The 13595-nt window shown below is 33.3% G+C and overlaps 1 protein-coding gene across 1 annotated transcript in view; it reads right to left on the minus strand.

Moving 5' to 3' along the window:
- LOC132715097 (hypoxia-inducible factor 1-alpha-like) overlaps nucleotides 1-13595 on the minus strand; it is an 84288-nt gene that overhangs the window by 18888 nt on the left and 51805 nt on the right. The gene's annotated exons all lie outside the window — the stretch shown is intronic.

Below are 13595 nucleotides of genomic sequence, written 5' to 3' on the forward strand. Positions count from 1 at the left end.
GTTATACATAAATGTGTATTAGATCTACAACAGAAAAAAATTCAACGAAAAAGCAATTCTCTTCATGTAACGAATCTACAACTTGATATTCTAAATATTTCACATTTATAGCAGTGTACATATATAATATAATAATATAATCAATATCCGAGATATATAAAAAAATAATGTTTTGAAACATTTTCTCTGTGTTAAAACAGGATAGGCTATATAAAGATTTCATTAGACTACAGCGGAATCATCTGGTTCCTGCTGTAAATTTATAATCAGTTCCCGCACCTGTCTTAACCTCCCACTCAATGCATTTCTGAAAATATTGCTTCTTTTTCCAGTCATTCAAAATCTTAAAATATAAAACATTCGCTGTATATAGATTCTTTACTTATTTGTAATTCTAGACCAATTGTTTTGGATTTTCTACTAAAAACATGCCATCAGAAGAACTTGTCATAAAACATTAATACAGCAGTCACCTATTGTTTAATGTTCTCAAGCCCATCTTAAAAAAATGTCTCTGATTTTTTAAAATAAGCACATAACTAGGATGGTTGACATAAAAAAATTGTAAATTTAATAAAATTGACATAATTTTGAAATAAAAGGAACAAATTTTAACATTTTGAGTTATCACAGGATCTCACTTATGTATCCAATTTCATTTTTGTTGTTTATTTATATTTATATTTTTTCCTGTAATCATAGCAACCACAGTTTTTGAACAAATAAAAGTATGGTACATCATCTCAAGTTTTATGTATATTTTGAGATAAAATGAGGTCCCACTTATGTATACATGTATAATCTTTTGTCACTGTTTTTACAATTTCCATCACTGTAACACTGTCAGGAGCAAACAAAATTTTTGTTTGATAAAAATGAAAATAACTTTCATAATCTCCATTGAAGCCTAGAATAGTTTTCAAAGGTCTAATTCATTGTTTTTACCTTTTCTGTAACCATAGAAATGACTTTTTCGTCTGATGAAAAAAAAAAAAAAAATGAATGCATAATATACATAGTTTCGTCTGATGAAAAAAAAAAAAAATGAATGCATAATATACATAGTGTCACCTATCCACATTGTCAGTGTAATAATATACATAGTATCATCTATCAACATAGTCAGTGTCACAATATAAGTGTCCTCTGTTCACAGCGCAAGTGTCAAAATAAGCATAGTTCCCTCTACCCACATTGTCAATGTCATAAAATACATAGTGTCCTATGTCCACATCATCAGTGTCATAATAAACATAGTTTGCCCTGTCCACATCATCAGTGTTATAATAAACTTGTTTCCTTTGTCCACATTGTCTGTGTCATAATATAAAAAGTGTCCTCTATCCATATCATCAGTGTCATAGTATACATAGTGTCCTCTATCCACATCATCAGTGTCATAATATACATAGTTTCTTTTCTCCACATAATCAGTTTCATAATATAAATAGTGTCCTCTATCCACATAATCTGTGTCATAATATACCTAGTATCCACTGTCAACATCATCAGTGTCATAATATACATAGTGTCCACTGTCCACATCATGTGCAATATAATATACATAGTGTCCTCTGTCCACATCATCAGTGTCATAATATATAGTATCCTCTATCCACATCATCAGTGTCATAATATATAGTATCCTCTATCCATATCATCCTAGTCATAATATAAAGTATCCTCTATCCACATCCTCAGTGTCACAATATACTTAGTGTCTATCTACATTGCCAGTGTCACAATATATACAGTATCCTCTATTCACATCATCAGAGTCATAATATGAAGTGTGTTTTCTATCCACATCATTTGTATAATAATATAGTGTCCTCTATCCACATCCTTAGTGTCATAATATAAAGTATCCTCTATCCACATCATCAGTGTCATAACATAAAGTGTCTGCTATCCACATCATCAGTGTCATAATATAAAGTGTCCTCTTTCCACTTCATCAGTGTCACAATATAAAGTGTCCTCTTTCCACTTCATCAGTGTTACAATATAAAGTATCCTCTATCCACATCATCATAGTCATAATATAAAGTGTCCTCTATCCACATCATCAGTGTCATAATATAAAGTATACTCTATCCACATTGTCAGTGTCATAATATGAAGTGTGTTTTCTATCCTTATCATTAGTATAAATATATAGTGTCCCCTATCCACATCATCAGTGTCAAAATATAAAGTATCCTCTATCCACATCCTCAGTGTCATAATATAAAGTATCCTCTATCCACATCATCAGTGTCATAATACAGAGTATCCTCTATCCACATCATCAGTGTCATAATACAGAGTATCCTCTATCCACATTGTCAGTGTCATAATATAAAGTGTCCTCTATCCACATCATCAGTGTCATAATATAAAAAGTCCTTGATCCACGTCATCAGTATCATAATATAAAATATCCTCTATCCACGTCATCAGTGTCATAATATAAAGTATCCTCTATCCACATCATCAGTGTCATAATATAAAGTGTCCACTACCCACGACATCAGTGTCATAATATTAATGTCAATTAATTCCGTTAAATAAAAAAGTCGGTTTCGATATGTTCCTACAAAATGGTTGCAGGAAAACTTGTATTATGTTAGGTGGCATGTACACTCTTTCTTTTACTATTGTTTATAATGTATGTTACGATTTTATGTTGTATTCCACAATTGATATTTTACACATATGTTTAAATACGCGAAAAATTATCGGTTTGATAGTAAAAGAACGAAAATTTATAGACACTATTGCATCTGGTAATCAAATTGTTACTTTTGAACAATCAGTGCCATACAATAAATACGGAAATGATGAATATAATTGCAAAGTACTAAATAATGTTACGCTCCATAAATAAAATTTTCCAGATAATAAATTGTTCAATTCTAAGTTTGAAAAAAGAGGTTTGCATATTGCACACCTTAACGTTAATCACTTAATGCCTAAAATAGACGAAATAAAATACAATCTATTAAACAAATTAAATTCGCCAGATATTTTCGGCTTTACTGAGACATTTCTTGGTGATGATACAACAGACGATGAATTAAATATTAACAATTTCACACACGAAAGAAAGGACCGTAAAAGATGTCACAAAGGCGGGGGAATTGTAATATACAGTCAAACTTGTATTAAGCGACCGCGCAAGGGAAACACCCAAAACGGTCGCTTAATGAAACGGTCTCTTAAGACAAAGCAAGATATAAAAGTCAAAATTTATACATGACATCTTTCTAATGCGGTGGGAATGTTTTTTAACTTCATTTTTATATAAATGTTGAATAATTAGTACGCTCCGATAATCTAAATGGATGCTTATGTAAAAAAACTTTTTGATATTTATTTACAAAACAGTTTTGATCCATTACGTACATGTTTGACATTTTTTCGAGAATTTTTTTACTTCTCCGTTTTTTGTCCTTTACTCCAACACGAAAACCCCATTAGTGAAGATACTTTCTGTTGTGCATTTTTTCGTTTGAAATAAACAAACTACATCTAATTGTTACGATTAATTTAATTGCTGATCAAGTTCAAGGTCAATTCAATGCAGTATAATGTCAACAAGCGAAGCGTATACACCATCTCAGTAGGGGCGAAGCGTTGCATTGTTTATTCGATATTATTGGATAATACACGTCACGCATATACTTAACTTAATTTGCATACGCTAAAACAGTTTGGGAAATAGAGTTTTTCACACGTTTATTTGTTGTGTTTGATTTTTGACACTTGTCACTTTACGAGGCAGCGTTCTCTAAAAACACAATTACTGGACAGGTAAAAGTGGTCGTTTAATGAAAAGATTGATCTCACTTAGGTGACTAATTAGCGGTCGCTGGTCGCGTTGAGGAAAAGTCGCTTAATACATTAAAGATATAGAGAGAAAATGATCGGGGGGAATTTAAAGAGGTCGTTTAAGACAAAAGTCGCTTAATACACGTGGTCGCATGGGCAAGTTAGACTGTATATTGCTGACAAGGTGCCATATCGGCGCCGTTACGATATAGAAACGGACAAATTAGAATCTGTTTGGTTGGAAATTATTTACCCAAATTGCAAACCTTTTCTTTTAAATTTTATATATCGCCCACCAAATGTACATCTTGGATTGACGATTATGAAAAACAACTAAGTATAATAGATATATCAAATATAGAATATCATTTCTAGGAGATGTCAATATAAACTTTTATCCAATGAATAATAAGAACAAGAGGGCCATGATGGCCCTGAGGTCGCTCACCTGTATATAGGCCCCCCTAACCCCCACCCCCAACGTTGAAGGGCCAATTTAACCCAAGGGCTTTTATTTGCATAAACTTGGTAGACAACCATAAGAAGATGTTTCATGCTAAACATCTAAGCTCTAGCTCATTGGGCTTTTTAAAAGAAGATTTTTTTAAAGTTTTTACTATACACATATAGTTAAAAACAATGACACCCCTGGGGCCGGGCCAGTTTTGACCCCAGGGCTTTTATTTGAACAAACTTTGTAGACACTTATTAGAAGATGTTTCATGCTTAATATCTAAACTCTAGCTATTTGGGTTTTTTCAAAGAAGATTTTAAGTTTTTGCTATACACATATAAAGAAAATCAATGACCCCCGGGGCGGGGCCAATTTTGACCCCAGGTCTTTTATTTGAACAAACTTTGTAGACACTCACTAAAAGATGTTTCATGCTTTATATCTTAACTCTAGCTATTTGGGTTTTTTCAAAGAAGATTTTTTAAGTTTTTGCTATACACATATAAGGAAAATCAAAGCATCAACGAAAGCATGTACCCGATTGATTAATGAACATAATTCGATTAAATATAGATGTTTTAAAAACTTCAATGAAATTAATTTTCAGGTAGACCTTGCTTTATCCGATCTTGAATTAGTCGAGCACATAATTAATCCGAATGAATCCCTTACCTTATTTTACTCCATTTTAAATACTATCTTGAAAAAGCATGCACCAATAAAAGAAAAACGTATCAAACGTGAACATCGCCCGGAATGGTTTACTGATGAGATAAAATATCTTATACATGAACGCGATTACTATCATAAAGTAGGGAAACATGAACAATACAAATTGCTCAGAAATAAAATATCATCAATGATTAAAAAAAGTAAAAGAGATTTCTTTAACAATGCTATTAAAAATAACAAAGACCCGGCATTTTTATGGAAACATTTAAAGGACGTTTCAAATCTAAACAAAAAAGGTTGTATTACTATGCCAGACAGACTAGTGACAGGTAATAAAGAAATTTACGGAAATTTAAATATTATAAATGAATTAAACAAGTATTTTGTCAATATCTCGAATGTCATACATAAAACAAAGTTTTCAAATACAAATTTTTCAAAATTGAAAGAAACTTTAGACCAAAAGCTAATATATCATGAATTTAATATTGAATTTATTACACCGTTTGAAGTAAAACTTATAATTGAAAAACTGAATATTAAACAAGAGCTGTCAGTAGGACAGCAACGCTCGACTATTCTTAGTGCTTGATAGTAAAAAAATGCTTGATACAGTTACCTCCTCCTGTTTACAGGTTGGGGTCATGATGGTGAACAAGTGTGCAAAGTTTCAAAGCCATATGTCAATGGACTTTGAAAATATTTGAACTATTACAAAAACTTTAACATAAATTCTAAGTCGAAAAAGGGGCATAATTCTGTCAAAATGCTTGATAGAGTTACCTCCTCCTGTTTACAGGTTTGGGTCATGATGTTGAACAAGTGTGCAAAGTTTAAAAGCCATATGTCAATGGACTTTGAAAATATTTGAACTATTACAAAAACTTTAAGGTAAATTCTAAGTCGAAGAAGGGGCATAATTCTGTCAAAATGCTTGATAGAGTTATCTCCTCCTGTTTACAGGTTGGGGTCATGATGTTGAACAAGTGTGCAAAGTTTCAAAGCCATATGTCCATGGACTTTGAAAATATTTGAACTATTACAAAAACTTTAACGTAAATAAGTCGAAAAAGGGGCATAATTCTGTCAAAATGCTTGATAGAGTTACCTCCTCCTGTTTACAGGTTGGGGTCATGATGTTGAACAAGTGTGCAAAGTTTCAAAGCCATATGTCAATGGACTTTGAAAATATTTGAACTATTACAAAAACTTTAACGTAAATTCTAAGTCGAAAAAGGGGCATAATTCTGTCAAAATGCTTGATAGAGTTACCTTCTCCTGTCTACAGGTTGGGGTCATGATGGTGAACAAGTGTGCAAAGTTTCAAAGCCATATGTCAATGGACTTTGAAAATATTTGAACTATTACAAAAACTTTAACATAAGTGGTTAGGCCGACGCCGACGCTCGGGTGACTGCAATAGCTCTACTTATTCTTATCGAATAGTCGAGCTAAAAATCTACAGGATTAGATGGAATTGGACCAAACATCATCAAATATTGTGGAGATTATATTACACCAATAATTGCATCAATTATCAATAATAGTATTAAATCTAATATTTTCCCAGATGATTTAAAAAGAGCTCGAGTTATACCTATTTTTAAATCGGGGGATAAGAATGAAGCAAATAACTATCGACCGATATCAATTTTGTCAACTATATCCAAAATATTTGAGCGCCATATTGCCAAACAAATACACTCATTCTTTGAAACAAGAGGGCCATGATGGCCCTGGGGTCGCTCACCTGAACATAGGCCCCCAGGGCCGGGCCAGTTTAAACCAAAGGGCTTTTATTTGAACAAACTTGGAAGATACCCATTAGAAGATATTTCATGATGTTAATTTTTTACTATACACAAATAATGAATAACAATGACTTTTGCCCCCCCCCCCCCTCTCCCTGGCAGGGCCAATTTTGACCCCAGGGCTTTTATTTGAACAAACTTGGTAAACATCCATTAGAACATGTTTCATGCTAGATATCTTAGCTCTAGCTCTTTGGGTTCTTTAATAGAAGACTTTTAACTTTTTACTCTATGTATATAGGGAAAATCAATGACCCCTGGGACAGGGCCAATTTTGACCCCAGGGCTTTTATTTGAACAAACTTGGTCAACATCCATTAGAACATGTTTCATGCTAAATATCTTACCTCTAGCTCTTTGGGTTCTTTAATAGAAGATTTTTAACTTTTTACTCTATGTATATAGGGAAAATCAATGACCCCTGGGACAGGGCCAATTTTGACCCCAGGGCTTTTATTTGAACAAATTTGGTAGACACCCATTAGAACATGTTTCATGCTAAATATCTTAGCTCTAGCTCTTTGGGTTCTTTAAAAGAATTTTTTAAAAGTTTTTACTATATGCATATAGGGAAAATCAATGACCCCCTGGGGCGGGGCCAATTTTGACTCCAGGGCTTTTATTTGAACAAACTTGGTAGACACTGATAAGAAGATGTTTCATGCTTAATATCTTAGCTCTAGCTCTTTGGGTTCTTTAAGAGAAAATTTTTTTAAGTTTTTACTATATGCATATATGGAAAATCAATGACCCCCTGGGGCGGGGCCAATTTTGACACCAGGGCTTTTATTTGAACAAACATGGTAGACACTCATTAGAACATGTTTTACGCCAAATATCTAAGCTCTAGCTCTTTGGGTTTTTTAGAAGTAGATTTTTTTAAGTTTTTACTATATGCATATAGGGAAAATCAATGACCCCCTGGGGCGGGGCCAATTTTGACCCCAGGGCTTTTATTTGAACAATCCTGGTAGACTCTTATTAGAAGATGTTTCATGCTTAATATCTTAGGTCTAGCTCTTTGGGTTCTTTAAAAGAAGATTTTTTAAAGTTTTTACAATATGCATATAGGGAAAATCAATGACCCCTGGGACAGGGCCAATTTTGACCCCAGGGCTTTTATTTGAACAAATTTGGTAGACACCCATTAGAACATGTTTCATGCTAAATATCTTAGCTCTAGCTCTTTGGGTTCTTTAAAAGAATTTTTTAAAAGTTTTTACTATATGCATATAGGGAAAATCAATGACCCCCTGGGGCGGGGCCAATTTTGACTCCAGGGCTTTTATTTGAACAAACTTGGTAGACACTGATAAGAAGATGTTTCATGCTTAATATCTTAGCTCTAGCTCTTTGGGTTCTTTAAGAGAATTTTTTAAAAGTTTTTACTATATGCATATATGGAAAATCAATGACCCCATGGGGCGGGGCCAATTTTGACCCCAGGGCTTTTATTTGAACAAACATGGTAGACACTCATTAGAACATGTTTTACGCCAAATATCTAAGCTCTAGCTCTTTGGGTTTTTTAGAAGTAGATTTTTTTAAGTTTTTACTATATGCATATAGGGAAAATCAATGACCCCCTGGGGCTGGGCCAATTTTGACCCCAGGGCTTTTATTTGAACAATCCTGGTAGACACTTATTAGAAGATGTTTCATGCTTAATATCTTAGGTCTAGCTCTTTGGGTTCTTTAAAAGAAGATTTTTTAAAGTTTTTACAATATGCATATAGGGAAAATCAATGACCCCCTGGGGCGGGGCCAATTTTGACCCCAGGGCTTTTATTTGAACAATCTTGGTAGACACTTATTAGAAGATGTTTCATGCTTAATATCTTAGGTCTAGCTCTTTTGGTTCTTTAAAAGAAGATTTTTTTAAGTTTTTACTATATGCATATAGGGAAAATCAATGACCCCCTGGGGCAGGGCCAATTTTGACCCCAGGGCTTTTATTTGAACAATCTTGGTAGACACTGATAAGAAGATGTTTCATGCTTAATATCTTAGGTCTAGCTCTTTGGGTTCTTTAAAAGAAGATTTTTTTAAGTTTTTACAATATGCATATAGGAAAAATCAATGACCCCCTGGGGCGGGGCCAATTTTGACCCCAGGGCTTTTATTTGAACAATCTTGGTAGACACTTATTAGAAGATGTTTCATGCTTAATATCTTAGGTGTAGCTCTTTTGGTTCTTTAAAAGAAGATTTTTTTAAGTTTTTACAATATGCATATAGGGAAAATCAATGACCCCCTGGGGCGGGGCCAATTTTGACCCCAGGGCTTTTATTTGAACAAACTTGGTAGACATCCATTAAAACATGTTTAATGCCAAATATCTAAGCTCTAGCTCTTTGGGTTTTTTAGAAGAAGATTTTTTTAAGTTTTTATTATATGCATATATGGAAAATCAATGACCCCCTGGGGCGGGGCCAATTTTGACCCCAGGGCTTTTATTTGAACATACTTGGTAAACACTCACTAGAAAATGTTTCATGCTTAATGTCTTAGCTCTATCTTTTTGAGTTTTTTTAAAAGAAGACTTTTTAAGTTTTTTACTATATGCATATATTAAAGAAAATCAATGACCCCACTTGGGCGGAGGCAATGTTGACCCCAGGACTTTTTATTGAACAAAATTGGATAACTCACTAGAAGATGTTTTATGCCATATATTTAAGCTCTAGCTCTTTGGATTTCTTAAAAAAAGATATTTTAATTTTTTTCTTTTGGTTGTCATGGCAACCAAAGTTTTGCATGGAATGGAATTCTTTGAACAACTTTGTTAAGTCTTCACACAAGGAACATCCCTGTGAAGTTTCATTATGATCTGCCTTATGGTTTCAGAGGAGATGTCGTTTGAAAAGTGTGAACGGACAACGGACGACGTACGACGGACACCAGACGACGGACGACAGACGACGGACGGAGAGTGATCCTAATAGCTCACCCTGAGCATATGCTCAGGTGAGCTAAAAACGAACATAATTCATAATAAACAATCAGGATTTTGTAAAAATCATTCATGTATTACTGCACTCATTAGTTTAATAGATACTTGGTTAAAAGATGTTGACAGTGGAAAAATTATCGGGACTGTATTCTTAGACTTAAAGAAAGACTTTGATTTGGTTGACCATGAAATACTTTTGCATAAACTTAAACTTTATCATTTTTCTGAAAATGCCGTTAAGTTTTTTAAGTCATATCTTTCTAACAGAATACAACTGGTTAAGATAGGTAATCTGCAATCTCAGACAATGAAAATAATTTCCGGTGTTCCACAAGGCTCAATATTAGGACCTTTATTATTTCTAATATACATAAATGACATAGCTTTCATTGGTAATGATATAAAAATTGATTTACACGCAGACGATTCTACTCTTTATGAGTCCGGAGAAAATATATCAAAAGTAGAAATAAAACTTCAAGATCATTTAAATAACATTGACAAATGGTGCAAAATAAATAATATGGCCTTGATTCCAGATAAATCAAAATGTATGGTAATAAGAACAAGACAAAAAGTAAATATTATGAGAAAATTAATTCTTAAGATAAATGAAATAGCTCTTGAAAATGTAACTGATCAAAAAGTCTTGGGTATTTGCATAGATAACAACTTAAAATGGCACATGCAAATTGACAATGTTTGTAAAAAACTTAACGGAAAAATTGCCTTATTGAAAAAAAAAATCGTATTTTTTGCACTTTGATATGAAATTATTGTTTTACAATGCATATAATTATATTGCCCATTATGGACTATTGTTGTATTATATGGGGTAAAGGAAACACAAACTACATAAATAATGTTTGTAAGTTACAAAAACGAATTGCTAAAATCATTTTACAGCAACCTCAAAGATCTCCGTCAATAAATCTATTCGAAACTCTTAACTGGTTACCGTTCCTTGACAGATGTAAATACCACACGGCGGTGCTTGTTTTTAAAACTTTAAATAACATGGCACCGACTTATATGACAGAACTGATGACTTTATCCGACAACAAAATATATAACTTAAGATGTACGAAAAGATAGTGTATTATGGCCAAGACCTAAAACAAATTATATTAAAGACACATTTTCTTATTATGGTATGAACATTTTGAACAATATACCTTTAAATATTCGTAATGTTAATAACCTTAAATGTCTTAAAGAAAAATACAAAGCATATCTTGATGTTCATATGAATGAATGAGTGAGTGAATGAATGAATTAATAAATGAACGAACGAATGAACGAACGTACGAATGATGCAATATAAGTATATGTTTAACAAATTGTTGAGTGTCTGTCGAAAGTATATGAGTTGTATTATTCTAAAAATTACATATTATAAATTCATTTTTCTACCTATGCATGTCCTGTTGTTGTTGTTGTTGTTGTTTTCTATTTTAGAAGGCCACATTGGAAATAAGATATATATGATTGTTATTGTATGTTCTTAATGTGAAACCTTCTTTAAATAAAGATATTATTATTATTATTATTATTATATAGAGTATCCTCTATCCACATCATCAGTGTCATAATATAAAGTATCCTCTATCCACATCATCAGTGTCATAATATAAAGTATCCTCTATCCACATCATCAGTGTCATAATATATAGTATCCTCTATCCACATCATCAGTGTCATAATATAAAGTATCCTCTATCCACATCATCAGTGTCATAATATAAAATGTCCTCTATCCACATCATCAGTGTCATAATATAAAGTATCCTCTATCCGCATTGTCAGTGTCACAATATACAGTATCCCCTATCCACATTGTCAGTTTCATAATAAAAAGTATCCTCTATCCACATTGTCAGTATCATAATAAAAAGTGTCCTCAATCCACATTATCAGTGTCTTCAAACTTTGCTTTTGCACTTTTAGATTTATCACAGGATCTCGCTTATGTTCAGCTTTCATTGTTTTTGCCATTTATGTAACCATAGCAACCATCTTTTCTTCTAGAGTGCAACATTTTCATATGGTCCTCTATCCTAGTTTTTGCAGGTTTCACATTTGTTCAGTTTATATTGGTTTCCATATACCTAATTCAACTTTAAGTTTTGTAGTTTCTGAGAAGGATTTAACTTTTAAAAGCTATTTTGAGCTCCTGTGACCTATTTGAAAGTAAGATTTGAACAATTCACATAACATTTATAGTGGAACATTCCAGTGAGAATTTGTAACAAGAGGGCCATGATGGCCCTGAAGTCGCTCACCTGTATATAGGCCTCCCGGAGCGGGGCCAGTTTAAACCCCAGGGCTTTTATTTGAACAAACTTGGTAGACACCCATTAGAAGATGTTTCATGCTAAACATCTAAGGTCTAGCTCATTGGGTTTTTTAAAAGAAGATTTTTTAAGTTTTTTCTTTACACATATATATTTAAAAACAATGACACCCCTGGGGCAGGGCCAGTTTTGACCCCAGGGCTTTTATTTGAACAATCTTTGTAGACACTTACTAGAAGATGTTTCACGCTTAATATCTAAACTCTAGCTATTCGGGTTTTTTCGAAGAAGATTTTTAAGTTTTTGCTATACACATATAAGGAAAATCAATGTCCCCAGGGCGGGACCAATTTTGACCCCAGGTCTCTTATTTGAACAAACTTGGTAAACATCCATTACAACATGTTTCATGCTAAATATCTTAGCTCTAGCTCTTTGGGTTCTTTAAAAGACGATTTTTAAGTTTTTACTATATACATAGACCACCTGGGGCGGGGCCAATTTTGACCCCAGGGCTTTTATTTGAACAAACTTGGTAGACACCCATTAGAAGATGTTTCATCTTAAATATCATAGCTCTAGCTCTTTTGGTTCTTTAAAAGAAGATTTTTTAAGTTTTTACTATATGCATATAGGAAAAATCAATGACCCCCTGGGGCGGGGCCAATTTTGACCCCAGGGCTTTTATTTGAACAAACTTGGTAGATACTCACTAGAAGATGTTTCATGCCAAATATCTAAGCTCTAGCTCTTTGGGTTATTTAGAAGAAGATAATTAAAGTTTTTTCTTTTGGTTGCCATGGCAACCAGAGTTCTACATGGAATTAAATTCTTTGAACAATTTTCAAAGGTGACCACCAAAGGAACATTTCTGTGAAGTTTGGTTGAAATTATTGGCTTAGTGGTTTATGAGGAGATGTCATTTAAAGTAAAAGTTTACGGACGATGGACGGACGCCGGACAGACGGACGCCGGACGAAAAGCAATTAAATAAGCTCACCCTGTCACAAAGTGACAGGTGAGCTAAAAATGTACCTTAAGGTTTAGGAAAAGATGTTATTTAAATAATTTGAGGTAACAATGAACCACAGACACATGATTACATGACCTTAGTTTTGCACACTTTGTGCTCAGATGTAATAAATTTGGAAAACAAATTTTGTCAGGAATTTACCATAGTAACAACCAATTGAACTACTTTTATTTATCAAAGTACTATTAAGTACTGATATGAGGCAACATTTGAATTTTGAAAGATATATTTTGTACATTCTGGTCCAAGCCCTCACATTGACTTTATCACACTACAGTAATGTACTGGTCAGGGGAAGTAACTACTGCAGATAGTTTATATTCTAGCTAGACATGACAAATATAACAGATATAGTAGTATTTCATAATAAAATTCCTACAAATGACGGCCGGACGGACAAGCTGATTCCAGTATACCCCCCTTACAACTTTGTTGTGCGGGGGTATAATAAATAGTAGTGAAAATTGCATTGCCAGAATTGCCCCAGAGCGTAAGGGGAATTCATGTGGATAATGACATTTTGGAAATCACGTTCGCACAGTACTAATGTACTTGTAAATAAACT

Source organism: Ruditapes philippinarum, unplaced genomic scaffold, assembly GCF_026571515.1.
Source record: "Ruditapes philippinarum isolate M1 unplaced genomic scaffold, ASM2657151v2 ctg1340_1_1_1_1, whole genome shotgun sequence".
Taxonomy (NCBI): domain Eukaryota; kingdom Metazoa; phylum Mollusca; class Bivalvia; order Venerida; family Veneridae; genus Ruditapes; species Ruditapes philippinarum.